Below are 14,483 nucleotides of genomic sequence, written 5' to 3' on the forward strand. Positions count from 1 at the left end.
TTAGTTAGATTACTTGTTGGTTATTACTGCATTGTCGGAACTAGAAGCACAAGCATTTCGCTACACTCACATTAACATCTGCTAACCATGTGTATGTGACAAATAAAATTTTATTTGATTTAATATCTAATATTCCAGGCTCAAAATGGCCAGAAACGAAGACCTTTCTTCCGAAACTCGTCAGTCTATTCTTGTTCTGAGAAATGAAGGCTATTCCACGCTGTGTACTACAGGTTGTGCAATGTAACAAGAATATTTAGACTTAGAGATGCCACCCATTAGATAAAATACCCAACAGTTCCGTATTTCACTGAAATAAACGTTTTGTTTTCGAAATAATTTCCGGATTCGATCATATTAATGACCAAAGGCTCGTATTTCTGTGTGTTATTATGTTATAATTAAGTCTGATTTGATAGAGCAGTCTGACTGAGCAGCAGCAGGCCCGTAATCATTCATTCAAACAGCACCTTCGTGCATTTTGCCAGCAGCTCTTCGCAAGCACAGCGCTGTTTATGACTTCAAGCCTATCAGCCTAATGGCTGGTGTAACCAATGTGAAATGGCTAGCTAGTTAGCTGGGTGTGCGCTAATACTGTTTCAAACGTCACTCGCTTTTGGATTTGGAGTAGTTATTCCCCTTGTGCTGCAAGGCCCGCTGCTTTTGTGGTGCGATGGGTAACGATGCTTCGAGTGTGGCTGTTGTTGATGTGTTCCTGGTTCGAGCCCAGGTAGGTGCGAGGAAGGGGACGGAAGCTATACTGTTACACTGGCAATACAAAAGTGCCTATAAGAACATCCAATAGTCAATGGTATATGAAATACAAATGGTAGAGAGAAAAAGTCCTATAAATACTATATTAACTACAACCCAAAACATCTTACCTTGGAATATTGAAGTCTCATGCTAAAAGGAACCACCAACTTTCATATGTTCTCATGTTCTGAACAAGGAACATAAACGTTAGCTTTTTCTTACATCGCACATATTGCACTTTTACTTACTTCTCCAACACTTTGTTTTTGCAATATTTAAACCAAATTGAACATGTTCCATCATTTATTGAGGCTAAATAGATTTGTATTGATGTATTATATTAAGTTAAAATAAGTGTTCATTCAGTATTGTTGTAATTGTCATTATTACAAATGAATAAAAAAATAAAAAAAATAAATAAATAAATATATAAATAAAATAAAAATTAGGGAAAAAAACAAAAAAAAAAACGGCTGATTAATCGGTATCGGCTTTTTTGGTCCTCCAATAATCGGTATCGGCGTTGACAAATCATAATCGGTCTAATACTTATATGCAAAAATCTAATTTTACATTGGCGTGTTATGTTCAGTAGTTCCAAAACATGCCGTGATTTTTCGGAGAGCCACATCAATTTACAGAAATACTCATTATAAATGCTGATGAAAATACAACTTATGCATGGAACTTTAGATAAACTTCTCCGCTATGTCAGATTGTGTCAGATTTTAAAAAAACGGAAAAAGCATACCATGCAATAATCTGAGTACAGAGCCCAAACCAGCCAAAATAAATATCTGCCATGTTGCGCAGTCAACATTAGTCAGAACTAGCATTATAAATATTCACTTACCTTTTATGATCTTCATCAGAATGCACTCCCAGGAATCCCAGTTCCACAATAAATGTTTTGATTTGTTCGATAAAGTTAATAATTTATGTCCATATACCTCCTTTTGTTAGGGCGTTTGGTAAACAAATCGAAACGCGCGTGCAACTTCCAGCGGAATGGTCAGACGAAAATTCCAAAAAGTTACATTACTGGTCGTAGAAACATATCAAACGATGTATAGAATCAATCTTTAGAATGTTTTTATCATAAATGTTCAATAATGTTCCAACCGGAGAATTCCATTGTCTGTAGAAAAGCAATGGAAAGGGAGCAATCTCTCATGTGAATGCACGTGACTGAGCTCATGACTGCTGGCAGACCTCTGACTCGTTCCCCTCTCATTCAGCCCCCCTTCATAGTAGAAGCATCAAACAATGTTCTAAAGACGGTTGACATCTAGAAATTGAAAAACTACAAGCCTCAGATTTCCCATTTCCTGTTTGTTTTTTTCTCTCAGGTTTTTGCCTGCCATATGAGTTCTGTTATACTCACAGACATCATTCAAACAGTTTTAGAAACTTCAGAGTGTTCTCTGTGCATATATTAGCATCTGGGACTCAGTAGGAGGTCGTTTACCCTGGGCACGCTTTTCATCCAAAAGTGAAAATGCTGCCCCCCATACATACATACTTATTAGGGACACAACGGTACAGTGGGCCCACGGTTCGGTATAAATCACGGTTTGTGGGCCATCGTAACAGCACTGTTTCGGTATCTTTATATTTAAGAAAAGTGTGCACTTGTATGACTCGTTCAGGGGACGAGTTTGCAACACGTAGCTCCTCATCTCCCAAACCAGCACATAGTGAACCATCACAGAGGTAGCTTCCAGTACATAGTGAACCATCACAGAGGTAGCTTCCAGTACATAGTGAACCATCACAGAGGTAGCTTCCAGTACAAAGTGAACCACCGCAGAGATAGCTTCCAGTACATAGTGAACCATCACAGAGGTAGCTTCCAGTACATAGTGAACCACCGCAGAGATAGCCTCCAGTACATAGTGAACCATCAGAGGTAGCTTCCAGTACAAAGTGAACCACCGCAGAGATAGCTTCCAGTACATAGTGAACCATCACAGAGGTAGCTTCGAGTTGCCCTGGAGGTCCAACTATCAGTGGATTAGAGCTAGATAGGGTATCTGTGTCAATTAATTTTCAATTTCTCTCCGTGATGTATCAGAGTTTGGGAATTACTTTCCTGCTGAAATGTGTGCTGGAGGGGACAATGTAACGCTGTGAAAACTTTATCATGTGAAGAAATCCCGAGTCAGTAACCACTGAATAGGGCTGCAAATCTTTGTCTATGAATACTCCCATTGCTTTCATTATTTCTTTGATTTTCTGAATTTGTTGAAAAATTAACACTTGCACTTTCTAGCTAATTTGTCCTATTTAGCTAGCTTGCTGTTGCTAGATAATTTGTCCTGGGATATAAACATTGAGTTGTTATTTTACCTGAAATGCACAAGGTTCTCTACTCCGACAATTAATCCACACATAAAACGGTCAACCGAATCGTTTCTAGTCATCTCTCCTCCTTCTAGGCTATTTCTTCTCTTGACTAAATATTGGGATTGGCAACTTTCATAAATTAGGTGCATTACCACCACTGACCTTGTTCATCTTTTAGTCACCCTTGTGAGTATAACCAGTGGCACGTGGGTCCTGCTTCTATAAACCAATGAGGAGATGGGAGAGGCAGGACTTGTGTCGCGATCTGCGTCACAAATAGAATTTACTTCTATTTTTGCCCTTGGCAACGCAGATGCTCGTTGGCGCACGGAAACAGTGTGGGTGCAATAATTTAATAATGTAGATTTCTAAATTTATTTTGCAACGCTCGCGCACGCAACGCCAGCGGTGTGGTCAGCCTGTTAGAAGTGTTTCCATTTGAGTAGCCGACAGTGGCAAAGCAATGCATGCAGACTGTACTTTGTTTGTTTATGGTCTTCTTACCCTCGTCATCGTATTGAACACTGAATCCAAAATGTTCCCACATAGCAGATTTGAAAGACGGCAGTGCCTCTTCAGATTTGCTTCCCTCTGTCTCGCTAGCGCTCACCATTGTCATGTTGGAGCTGAGAGAATATTTGTTTAAGTTTCCCCTCTCTTCATGGGGTCCCTTTAGGGAGGTTTCCTACTGAGATGTCATTGCAAATCGTCCATTTCTTGTTTAAGGGGGAGGGGTTGCGGTCACTGTGGTGCTGCAGAGTAAAGTTGTTCAGCCCTCAGGAGCCCATAACGGCCTGGGGCCCCAAGCAGTTGCCTGCCTTGCCTGTTCACAAACCAAGTGTCTGGTTCATTGGATCTGAATATACATCGTACATGTAGCCTGCAGCACAAAAAGATAGTTTGGGAAATTCCAAGAAAATGTCAGACACATCATAATTCCGCGGTTCACGTGTGCGTAATGAACCGCCGGGGTCGTACCGAACGGTTCGACAATAGTGTGTACCGTTGCATCCCTAATATATATTTATACGCTCTGGAAAAATTAAGATATTTATAGGTATGTGTTTGGGTAAAATTAACATTTTTGCTATATTCTATAAACTACTGACAACATTTCTCCCACATAAAAATATTGTCATTTAGAGCATTTATTTGCAATAAATGACAACTGGTCAAAATAACAAAAAATATGCAGTGTTGTCAGACCTTGAACAATGCAAAGAAAATAAGTTCATATTCATTTTTAAATACTAATGTTTTAACTTAGGAAGAGTTCAGAAATCAATATTTGGTGGAATAGCCCTGATTTTCAATCATAGCTTTCTTGCATCTTGGCATGTCCTCCACCAATCTTTCGCATGGACTTTATTTCACTCCTGGCACAAAAATTAAAGCAGCTTGGCTTTGTTTGATGGCTTGTGACAATCCATCTTCCTCTTGATCACATTCCAGAGGTTTTCAAAAGGGTTCAGGTCTGGAGATTGGGCTGGCCATGACAGGGTATATATGGTCCTCCATCCACACCTTGATTGACCTGGCTGTGTGGCATGGAGCATTGTCCTGCTGGAAAAACCAATCCTCAGAGTTGGGGAACATTGACAGAGCAGAAGGAAGCAAGCTTTCTTTCAGGACAACCTTGTACGTGGCTTGATTCATGCGTCATTCACACAGACAAATCTGCCCGATTCCAGCCTTGCTGAAGCACCCCCAGATCATCACCGATCCTCCACCAAATTTCACAATGGGTACGAGACACTGTGGCTTGTAGGCCTCTCCAGGTCTCCCACACACTGTGAAATATAACACACACACACACACACACACACACACACACACACACACACACACACACACACACACACACACACACACACTGAAGAATATAACTTATAAATGCCTCATGAGCTTAGTTCAACTGTCACACTCCATGAGAACCCAACATATAAGCTTGTTTTTTTCCAATGTTTGTAAACATTGTAGATGTAAACACTGTATAGCCTCATAACAGGGATAAAACAATGATTTTGATATCATGGATGGTCAGTCCTTTCATCCATAGCTGTCTATTAATCTGAGAGTGGTTACATTTCTACAGGCCAAGCTTTTTCTTACCAAAACAGAGGCGGGGCAACCGTTTTGTTATTGGTTCATCTGTGGATTATCAAGATATCAAAGTGTCACCAACAAAAAGGGAAACATTAGGCCTATAGCAAATGCAGCATAAGGCATTCATTTTTCACAAGTAAATAGCACTTTCAGTAGTGCTCAAAACATGCCAGTCCATAGGTGCAGCGTTTATTTTTAAGCTCAAATCAGTCCAGCATGACAACAAAATCATAAACAGTAGGGCTGGCTAATAAATCCTTAGTTTTGGGGTTATGCTCAGGTAAAACAATTTGGCTAATCTATACTTCCATATTTCCAAGTCCTATTCTTGAAGATCAAGGGGTATAACATGTATTGGAATGACTGGAATTCTGATAGAGTTTGGTTTTTAATGTAAAGATATAATTTAGTTGTATTATTATATGTAGTATAAAGCGATTGAAGAAGCCTACATAACCAACCCATAAAGCACAATGTAACATCCACATATGACCAGCTATGTAAACTTTAACATTGATTTAGCCTGCAATAGAGGTTGTTCAATTGGTAACATACATGGTTGTCTTATTTTAATGCCTCTTAAGGGGAAAGCAATCTAAAAGTAATAGAATGTAATCAGATTACGTTACTGAATTTGGGTAATCCAAAAGTTGTTACTGATTACAATTTTGGACAGGTAACTAGTAACTGTAACATTACATATAGCAAGTAACCTACCTAACCCTGACTGTCATTACAATTGCGTCACAGGATCCTGGTAAAATGAAGGGTTGTGTTGTGGCTAGCCACTGGATGGCTCTGAATGCACTGTCAGCATGCAGCCAAAGTTACTAACTACTTTTGGAGCTAACTAGTGCTCTCAATTCATATCCTGATGTCAACAGCAGTTTTATTCATAAAATGAATAATAATTAAAATAATAATACTTTAAAAAAATATATATTAACTGGCTTGCTAGCTAGCGTTAGGTGGTCAATAATACGGAGCTAGCTAATCAGCTGATCTATCAAACAATATAACAAAAATATAATTTTGGATTAGAAAAATTACTCTAACAAACTCTGCATTTCAGGGATGACAGTAGCAAGTGCACTGTTAAATTAGCCATTTAAAAAATTACGTTTTGAGATGAAAACCCGGCATTCGGTTTTTGTGTCGCTCACATTGGCTTTTATGCACTTCAAATGTGAGCTTGTCCGAGGACTCGGACTCGACGACAGTTGCTATCCATTGCTGCGCTTTTATTGGTTGGCCAAAATTCTGGGGCGGGGCTTAGTGAAGGGTCAATTGGGAATCATCAGAATCATCTCTCTACCGGGTGCACGTTTCCATGATCCGATCTCGACTTGTCTCCTCATTTAGTTCTCGAGCGAGCGGACGCGGTTTGGAAAAATGTCATGACAGCTGCTGTCCATGGAAATGTAGAGTGCGCACCTCACATATTTTCCATTGATCACTTCTGTGATCGCAAAGCCCATAGAGGTCCCATTAGCGGCAAGGATGGCCTTATAACATCTCTATGTTGTACATCTACGGGGCCAGAACCGACGGCTCCAGATAAATAGATTTTGTTTTTTGTTGTAATTTTACCCCCTTTTCCTCCCCAATTTTGTGATATCCAACTGGTAGTTATCATCTTGTCTCATCCGCAGCAACTCCCCAACGGGCTCGGGAGAGGCAAAGGTGTGAAACATGACCCGCCAAGCTGCACTGCTTCTTAACACACTGATCGCTTAACACGGAAGCCAGCCACACCAACATGTCAGAGGGAACACCATTCAACTGACAACCGAGGTCAGCTTGCAGGCGCCTGGCCTGACACAAGGAGTCGCTAGAGCACGATCAAGTGATTATTCTCCAATGACTTTGCTATGATGCAATATCAATTACATGGTCATCAAAACAATCCAGTCTCATTTCACCACCCTCTCTGCTGCCTATATGCACTGACTGAGCCATCAGAAACCACAACACTGGCTGTGGTTATTAGCAGCATTACGGACAATCAGGGTCGAAAGGGTGAGGAAATGGGCGGATATGAACAACAGCTTACGTACTTTCATTTCCCCAGCCTACCACCCCCCTCCAATATCTTCCCAGGCACAGCTAATCAGCCAGTCCATCTGCACACAGTGAAGACTTTCATTCCACATTCACCCTCCCCTCACTGTCCTCCTCCAGTGGATGCCAACCAACGGATGGATAGAGGACCCAGGCCAGCAGAACCAGCCAAGCCAAATCTAATAGAGGAGCCCATTTCCTGCTCCCAGCCTGCTTCTGATGGAACAGCCTGCTTGGTGCTCACTGGCCAGGCCTGCTCAGGGAGATGGTGGTGATGGACTCAGGCTCAGTCTGAATGTGGTGTGCTACAACTATGACCTAGCTGCCTCGCAGACAGACACACCTCAATGTAGGCCTATTTACTGGTTGGGTGATACAGCCTTTGTAGGCATCGCATCGAGCTGTATTATTGTCTTTGTAAGACTATAGGCCAAGTTCAGATGAAACTGAAGAACCCATGGAGAGGAAAGCTTTAAGACAATTATGTAGGCTCTGTGGCATTTTGCAGCTACTGCCACAATCCAATGTCTTTGTCCTAGTCTGTGTTTTTCTGTACTAGAGTCAGTAGATATGGAGACAGAGAGAATGAGAAGCAGTGGCTCTACTCACCACAATCATTTCTGAGGGCTCTAAAGTGATGCATTCACAGCCTCGTCTGCCCCCCAGCTGCTTGCCAAAGCTGTGGAGAGAGAACACACAGCACAGAGGACAGGGTGTTAAATCAAGTGGAAGGCCAAGGCATCTTTATATGGCCAGGGTGGGACCACACACACAGTCTAGTCTTAGTCATTATGACTAAAATATCATTAAGTCTTAGTCACATTTGTCATTTGAATAAAGATTGTCTAGTTATTGTCAAAATGACAAAGACTGTAGCCTAGTGGTTAGAGCATTGGATTAGTAACTGAAAGGTTGCAAGTTCAAATCCCCGAGCTGACAAGGTACATCTGTCATTCTGCCCCTGAACAGGCAGTTAACCCACTGTTCCTAGGCCGTCATTGAAAATAAGAATTTGTTCTTAACTGACTTGCCTAGTAAAATAAAGGTAAAAAAAAAAAAAAAAAAGATTCAATGCATAGACTGTGTGGAGTCCTTTAGGAGAGGCATTGTGTGCGTTTGTCCATACGGGGGGGGGTAGGTGACTCTTGCACACATGATTTAATCTGCTTTGGCATGTACAGTATCTGGGATGAGCGGGGGGGTGGTTGGAGAGTAGGGTCATCAAGAGAAGTTGGCTAACCTCCATGTAGTGTTTTCATTTCATACTATTAAAACAAGCCAGTCAATTCAATTCCTACAGCCCCTTTAGTCTATGTCAGGGGTAGGCAACCCTGTACCCCGAGTGCCACAGGATGTTGTTCTAACGAGGCACCACACCTGACCAACTGAGCAGTTTATTGATTACCTAAATTCAAAACACCTGGTCTTCCCTTACATCAGAAACATGAGGTTGCCTAACCCTGGTCTACATTATTGAGCAGGAATACCAATGATATTCTAATGTAGTAGAAAATATTTAAAAAAAACTTTAATGTTACTTTATTATTTAAAGGAACTTCCCCGGTGTTAGCTTACCTTGAACATGCCGGACAATCAACAACAATCACTGGACAAGAGAAGGGCTGCGGTTTCACCAGATTAAAAACATTGGAAGACATGAGAACTTCACAAGACTTTAGAAAACAACCTTTCTGTCAGCTACAGGATCACTTAATGTTGTGTTAAACAAGGCTGTGTTCTCCTGTAATGGGGTAAGTTAAGATGGATCCGTTTTAGAAGTGAAACTGCAAGTAGAAAGAAACACTTCCCGTGGGCTTTTCCACAGTTAAGCCATGTCTCAGTCTGGGGAAATGTGCCTTTCTTACTCTGTACATATCTGTCAGCTTTAAAATCAACAACATGAATAGTACGCTTTCATGTCAAATCACACAGGCCTGATGGCATCTTGCTGATGTGTGCGTCCCGCAGGGAATTCAAAAACATTTAGTCCTTAACAGAGTTTTTCCCAGGGAGAATAATCCAATGCCGGCACCAGTCCACAAGCATAAGGAGAAGTCGAAAACCTCCTCAATGACTTACTCCGGCACACATCCAGAACTCCATGTCCTAGGGGTCAACTCCATATAGAACGATAAACGCACAACGGAAGAAGACAAAACACTAACTCAAACAGCTACATACAGATCCCCTTCTCTGGGGAAATGACATCCAGAATATCCCAGAGGAGGGGTCTGTTTAGAGATCCAGTGGAAAGAGGAGGGGTCTGTTTAGAGATCCAGGGGGAAGAGGAGGGGTCTGTTTAGAGATCCAGGGGAAAGAGGAGGGGTCTGTTTAGAGATCCAGGGGAAAGAGGAGGGGTCTGTTTAGAGATCCAGGGGAAAGAGGAGGGGTCTGTTTAGAGATCCAGGGGGAAGAGGAGGGGTCTGTTTAGAGATCCAGGGGGAAGAGAAGGGGTCTGTTTAGAGATCCAGTGGAAAGAGAAGGAGTCTGTTTAGAGATCCAGGGGGAAGAGAGTCATTATGGGCTTGAGTTGGTCCTTTCTAAAGGAGGGAGTGTGTCCCCTCTACTCTGGTCTGTGTGTCCGGTGGCTCCGGGGCGGTGTGTGTATATCTCCTCGAAGTTCTTGTGTTATTGACTGTGTTTGTTTATTCCATGTGTAACTGTTGCTTGTGTCGCACTGCTTTGCTTTATCTTGGCCAGGTCGCAGTTGTAAATGAGAACTTGTTCTCAACTAGCCTACCTGGTTAAATAAAGGTGAGGGAAAAAAACAAAATAATTGCCCAACTTTTCCTTCTGCTCTAAAGCATGGTCACCTAATATAGGACAAACTGCTGCCAACAAGCAGATTCAGCTACACACCAGGAGTTTTCAATGCTTATTGTCCCCATTTTCCATTTGTGTAAACCTCAGTGCTTCAAATCCAATATATGCAGTGCCATCTAGAATGACTAAAGCCTTGTTCACTCTGGCAGCTTGAAGTCTTAATAGACAAAAAGGCACATGGAATAGGATAGTTCAAGCCACATTTCAAACTACCTTCATAGGGCGATTGAAATAATTGATTACTGGCAATAAGACGTGTCTGAACAGTAAAATCTGATTTGTTTTTTAGACTGTTAATGACCGTGTATCCCTGTACATCACCTCAGTACTTACTGGTACCCTACATGTAGGTAGAGGTAAAATGACTACGATTCAAAACATTCAAAGCAACAAGGAAACGTCCATAGCAGGCATTGTTGTCATCTTTGTTCGCTATACAACAACTTCTGAGTGACAGGAAGCAAGAGCACCACCAATCAGCTTACAGTCGTTGCCAAAGTTTTTGAGAATGACAAATATTAATTTCCACAAAGTTTGCTGCTTCAGTGTCTTTTGATATTTTTGTCAGATGTTACTATGGAATACTGAAGTATAATTACAAGCATTTCATAAAAGTCAAAGGCGTTTATTGACAATAACATCAAGTTGATACAAAGAGTCAATATTTGCAATGTTGACCCTTTTTCAAGACCTCTGCAATCCGCCCTGGCATGCTGTCAATTAACTCATGCACCACATCCTGACTGATGGCAACCCATTCTTGCATAATCAATGCTTGGAGTTTGTCAGAATTTGTGGGGTTTTGTTTGTCCACCCGCCTCTTGAGGAATGACCGCTAGTTCTCAATGGGATTAAGGTCTGGGGAGTTTCCTGGCCATGGACCCAAAATATTGAAATATCGATGCCACTTAGTTATCACTTTTGCCTTATGGCAAGGTGCTCCATCATGCTGGAAAAGACATCGTCACCAAACTGTTCCTAGATGGTTGGGAGAAGTTGCTCTCGGAGGATGTGTTGGTACCATTCTTTATTCATGGCTGTGTTCTTCGGAAAAATTGTGAGTGAGCCCACTCCCTTGGCTGAGAAGCAACCCCACACATGAATGGTCTCAGGAAGCTTTACTGTTGGCATGACACAGGACTGATGTTATCGCTCACCTTGTCTACTCCGGACAAGCTTTTTTCTGGATGCCCCAAACAATTGGAAAGGGGATTCAGAGAAAATGACTTTAGCCCAGTCCTCAGCAGTCCAATCCCTGTACCTTTTGCAGAATATCAGTCTGTCCCTGATGTTTTTCCTGGAGAGAAGCAGCTTCTTTGCTGCCCTTCTTGACACCAGACCATCCTCTAAAAGTTTTCGCCTCACTGTGCGTGCAGATGCACTCACACCTGCCTGCTGCCATTCCTGAGCAAGCTCTGTACTGGTGGTGCCCTGATCCCGCAGCTGAATCAACTTTAGGAGACGGTCCTGGCGCTTGCTGGACTTTCTTGGGCTCCCTGAAGCCTTCTTCACAACAATTGAAACGCTCTCCTTGAAGTTCTTGATGATCCGATAAATGGTTGATTTATGTGCAATCTTACTGGCAGAAATATCCTTGCCTGTGAAGCTCGTTTTGTGCAAAGCAATGATGATGGCATGTGTTTCCTTGCAGGTAACCATGTTTGACAGAGGAAGAACAATGATTCCAAGCACCACCCTTCCTTTGAAGCTTCCAGTCTGTTATTCAAACTCAATCAGCATGACAGAGTGACCTCCAGCCTCGTCTTCGTCAACACTCACACCTGTGTTAACGAGAGAATCGCTGACATGATGTCAGCTGGTCCTTTTGTGGCAGGACTGAAATGCAGTGGAAATGTTTTGGGGGTGATTCAGTTAATTTGCATGGCAAAGAGGGACTCTACAATTAATTGCAGTTCATCTGATTACTCTTCATAACATTCTGGAGTATATGCAAATTGTCATCATACAAACTGAGGCAACAGACTTTGAAAATCATTTGTGTCATTCGCAAATATTTTGGCCACAACTGTACACCACTACATACACACCCACCATTACCATAACTAGTGTAGCCATGTCAGCAAATTACTATAGTCTAAACACACGTGGTTACTTCTATCTTGCTGTTTGGACAGTCAGTTTCAAAAACGGATTTGAAAAACTAAAATGATTTGAGCATTAAGGCCTGCAGTGTAAACATGGCTTAATTGTCTATAGGCAGGGAGCTCTTGGAAATATTATTAAATTGGATGGCACTAGCCTAAATGGGGTAGAGGAAGTGGTTCTATGTGCAAATTCTCTTTCAAAACACTTTCAGTCTTGAGCTCACAAAACAAATTGGTTCAGGATTGTGTTTTATGGCTGGGCAGGACAAAGTAGAGGAGTGAGGGTGTGTTGGAGAGACCAACTGATGCAGGCAGACAAAAAACAATAAGCGGTGAGAATGGGCCTGGCTGGTGTGTCTGTGTGCAAGACATCTGCAGTCAATCAGCAACACACACACACACACACACACCACATTATTGGCAGCTGCAGTTATTATAGTCACGTGTTGCTGGAGGAATCTCACACTCTCCTCAAAGCTGCACTCCATCACAGACATGATCCCTACTTAAGTGTGTTAAAATGACTGAGCAGCTGTTAGAATTGCTCTATAAAACACCTTTCAAACAATACGTTTTTCCGCCAACTTTAGTATCCCTCCAACTTTTTTTTATATATATATGAAAGGTATTGCTGATGACAAAGCCTCTATTTAAAAAATATATATATATTTCACCGCAGTGCGACAAAAACAAGAGTTACACATGGGATAAACACACGTACAGTCAATAACACAATAGATTAATCAGTATAGTGTGTGCAAATGAAGGCAGGCGATAAATAGGCTATAGTGGCGAAGTAATTACAATTTAGCAATTTACACTAGAGTGATAGCTATGCAGATGATGAAGTAGAAATACTGGTGCGCAAAAGAGCAGAAAAACATGTGGATGAGGTAGGTAGTTGGTTGGATGGGCTATTTACATATGGGCTGTGTACAGCTGCAGTGATCGGTAAGCTACTCCGACAGCTGATACTTAAAGTTAGTGAGTCTCCAACTTAAGCGATTTTTGCAATTCGTTCCAGTCATTGGCAGCAGAGAACTGGAAGGAAAGGTGGCCGAAGGATGTGCTGGCTTTGGGGATGACCAGTGAAATATACCTGCTGGAGCATGTGCTACGGGTGGGTGTTGCTATGGTGACCATCAAACACATTTGGTGTGTCATCATAGTGGTCTCTGACTTGTGGTCAGACTCACTCAGGTGGAACAAACTTAAACTTGAATTTTTCAGTGCTGATTTGAATGTTATTGACAAAACACAAAGGTGTCAAATAATGTTTTCAAAAATCGTTTGTGACTTTAAAAGTAATCCTGGAAGTAATCATCTAGTTTCAAAAGTATTTGTTTTTGCTGGTAATGTAACAGATTACATTATTTATTTATTTTTTAAATCAGTTAATCCTTTACTACCCAACCCTGGTGAAGGGCTGTCCCAACCCTGGTGAAGGGCTGTCCCAACCCTGGTGAAGGGCTGTCCCAACCCTGGTGAAGACAGCCCTGATGAAGACAGCCCTGGTGAAGGGCTGCCCCAACCCTGGTGAAGGGCTGCCCCAACCCTGGTGAAGGGCTGTCCCAACCCTGGTGAAGGGCTGTCCCAACCCTGGTGAAGACTGCCCTGGTGAAGGGCAGCCCTGAAGGGCTGTCCCAACCCTGGTGAAGACAGCCCTGATGAAGACAGCCCTGGTGAAGGGCTGCCCCAACCCTGGTGAAGGGCTGCCCCAACCCTGGTGAAGGTCTGTCCCAACCCTGGTGAAGGGCTGCCCCAACCCTGGTGAAGGGCTGCCCCAACCCTGGTGAAGGGCTGTCCCAACCCTGTTGAAGGTCTGTCCCAACCCTGTTGAAGGTCTGTCCCAACCCTGGTGAAGGTCTGTCCCAACCCTGGTGAAGGGCTGCCCCAACCCTGGTGAAGGTCTGTCCCAACCCTGGTGAAGGGCTGTCCCAACCCTGGTGAAGGGCTGTCCCAACCCTGGTGAAGGGCTGTCCCAACCCTGGTGAAGACAGCCCTGATGAAGACAGCCCTGGTGAAGGGCTGCCCCAACCCTGGTGAAGGGCTGCCCCAACCCTGGTGAAGGGCTGCCCCAACCCTGGTGAAGGGCTGCCCCTGGTGAAGGTCTGTCCTGGTGAAGGTCTGTCCCCTGGTGAAGGGCTGGTGAAGGGCCCCAACCCTGGTGAAGGGCTGTCCCAACCCTGGTGAAGGGCTGTCCCAACCCTGGTGAAGGGCTGTCCCAACCCTGGTGAAGGGCTGTCCCAACCCTGGTGAAGGGCTGTCCCAACCCTGGTGAAGGGC

The 14,483-nt window shown here is 42.9% G+C and overlaps 1 pseudogene; it reads right to left on the bottom strand.

Annotated features, from left to right (window-relative positions):
* The window catches only part of LOC135550951 (rap guanine nucleotide exchange factor 6-like), a 162,015-nt pseudogene that overhangs the window by 119,414 nt on the left and 28,118 nt on the right, over positions 1-14,483 (bottom strand).

This window comes from Oncorhynchus masou, chromosome 12 (genome assembly GCF_036934945.1).
Source record: "Oncorhynchus masou masou isolate Uvic2021 chromosome 12, UVic_Omas_1.1, whole genome shotgun sequence".
In the NCBI taxonomy this organism is placed as follows: Eukaryota; Metazoa; Chordata; class Actinopteri; order Salmoniformes; family Salmonidae; genus Oncorhynchus; species Oncorhynchus masou.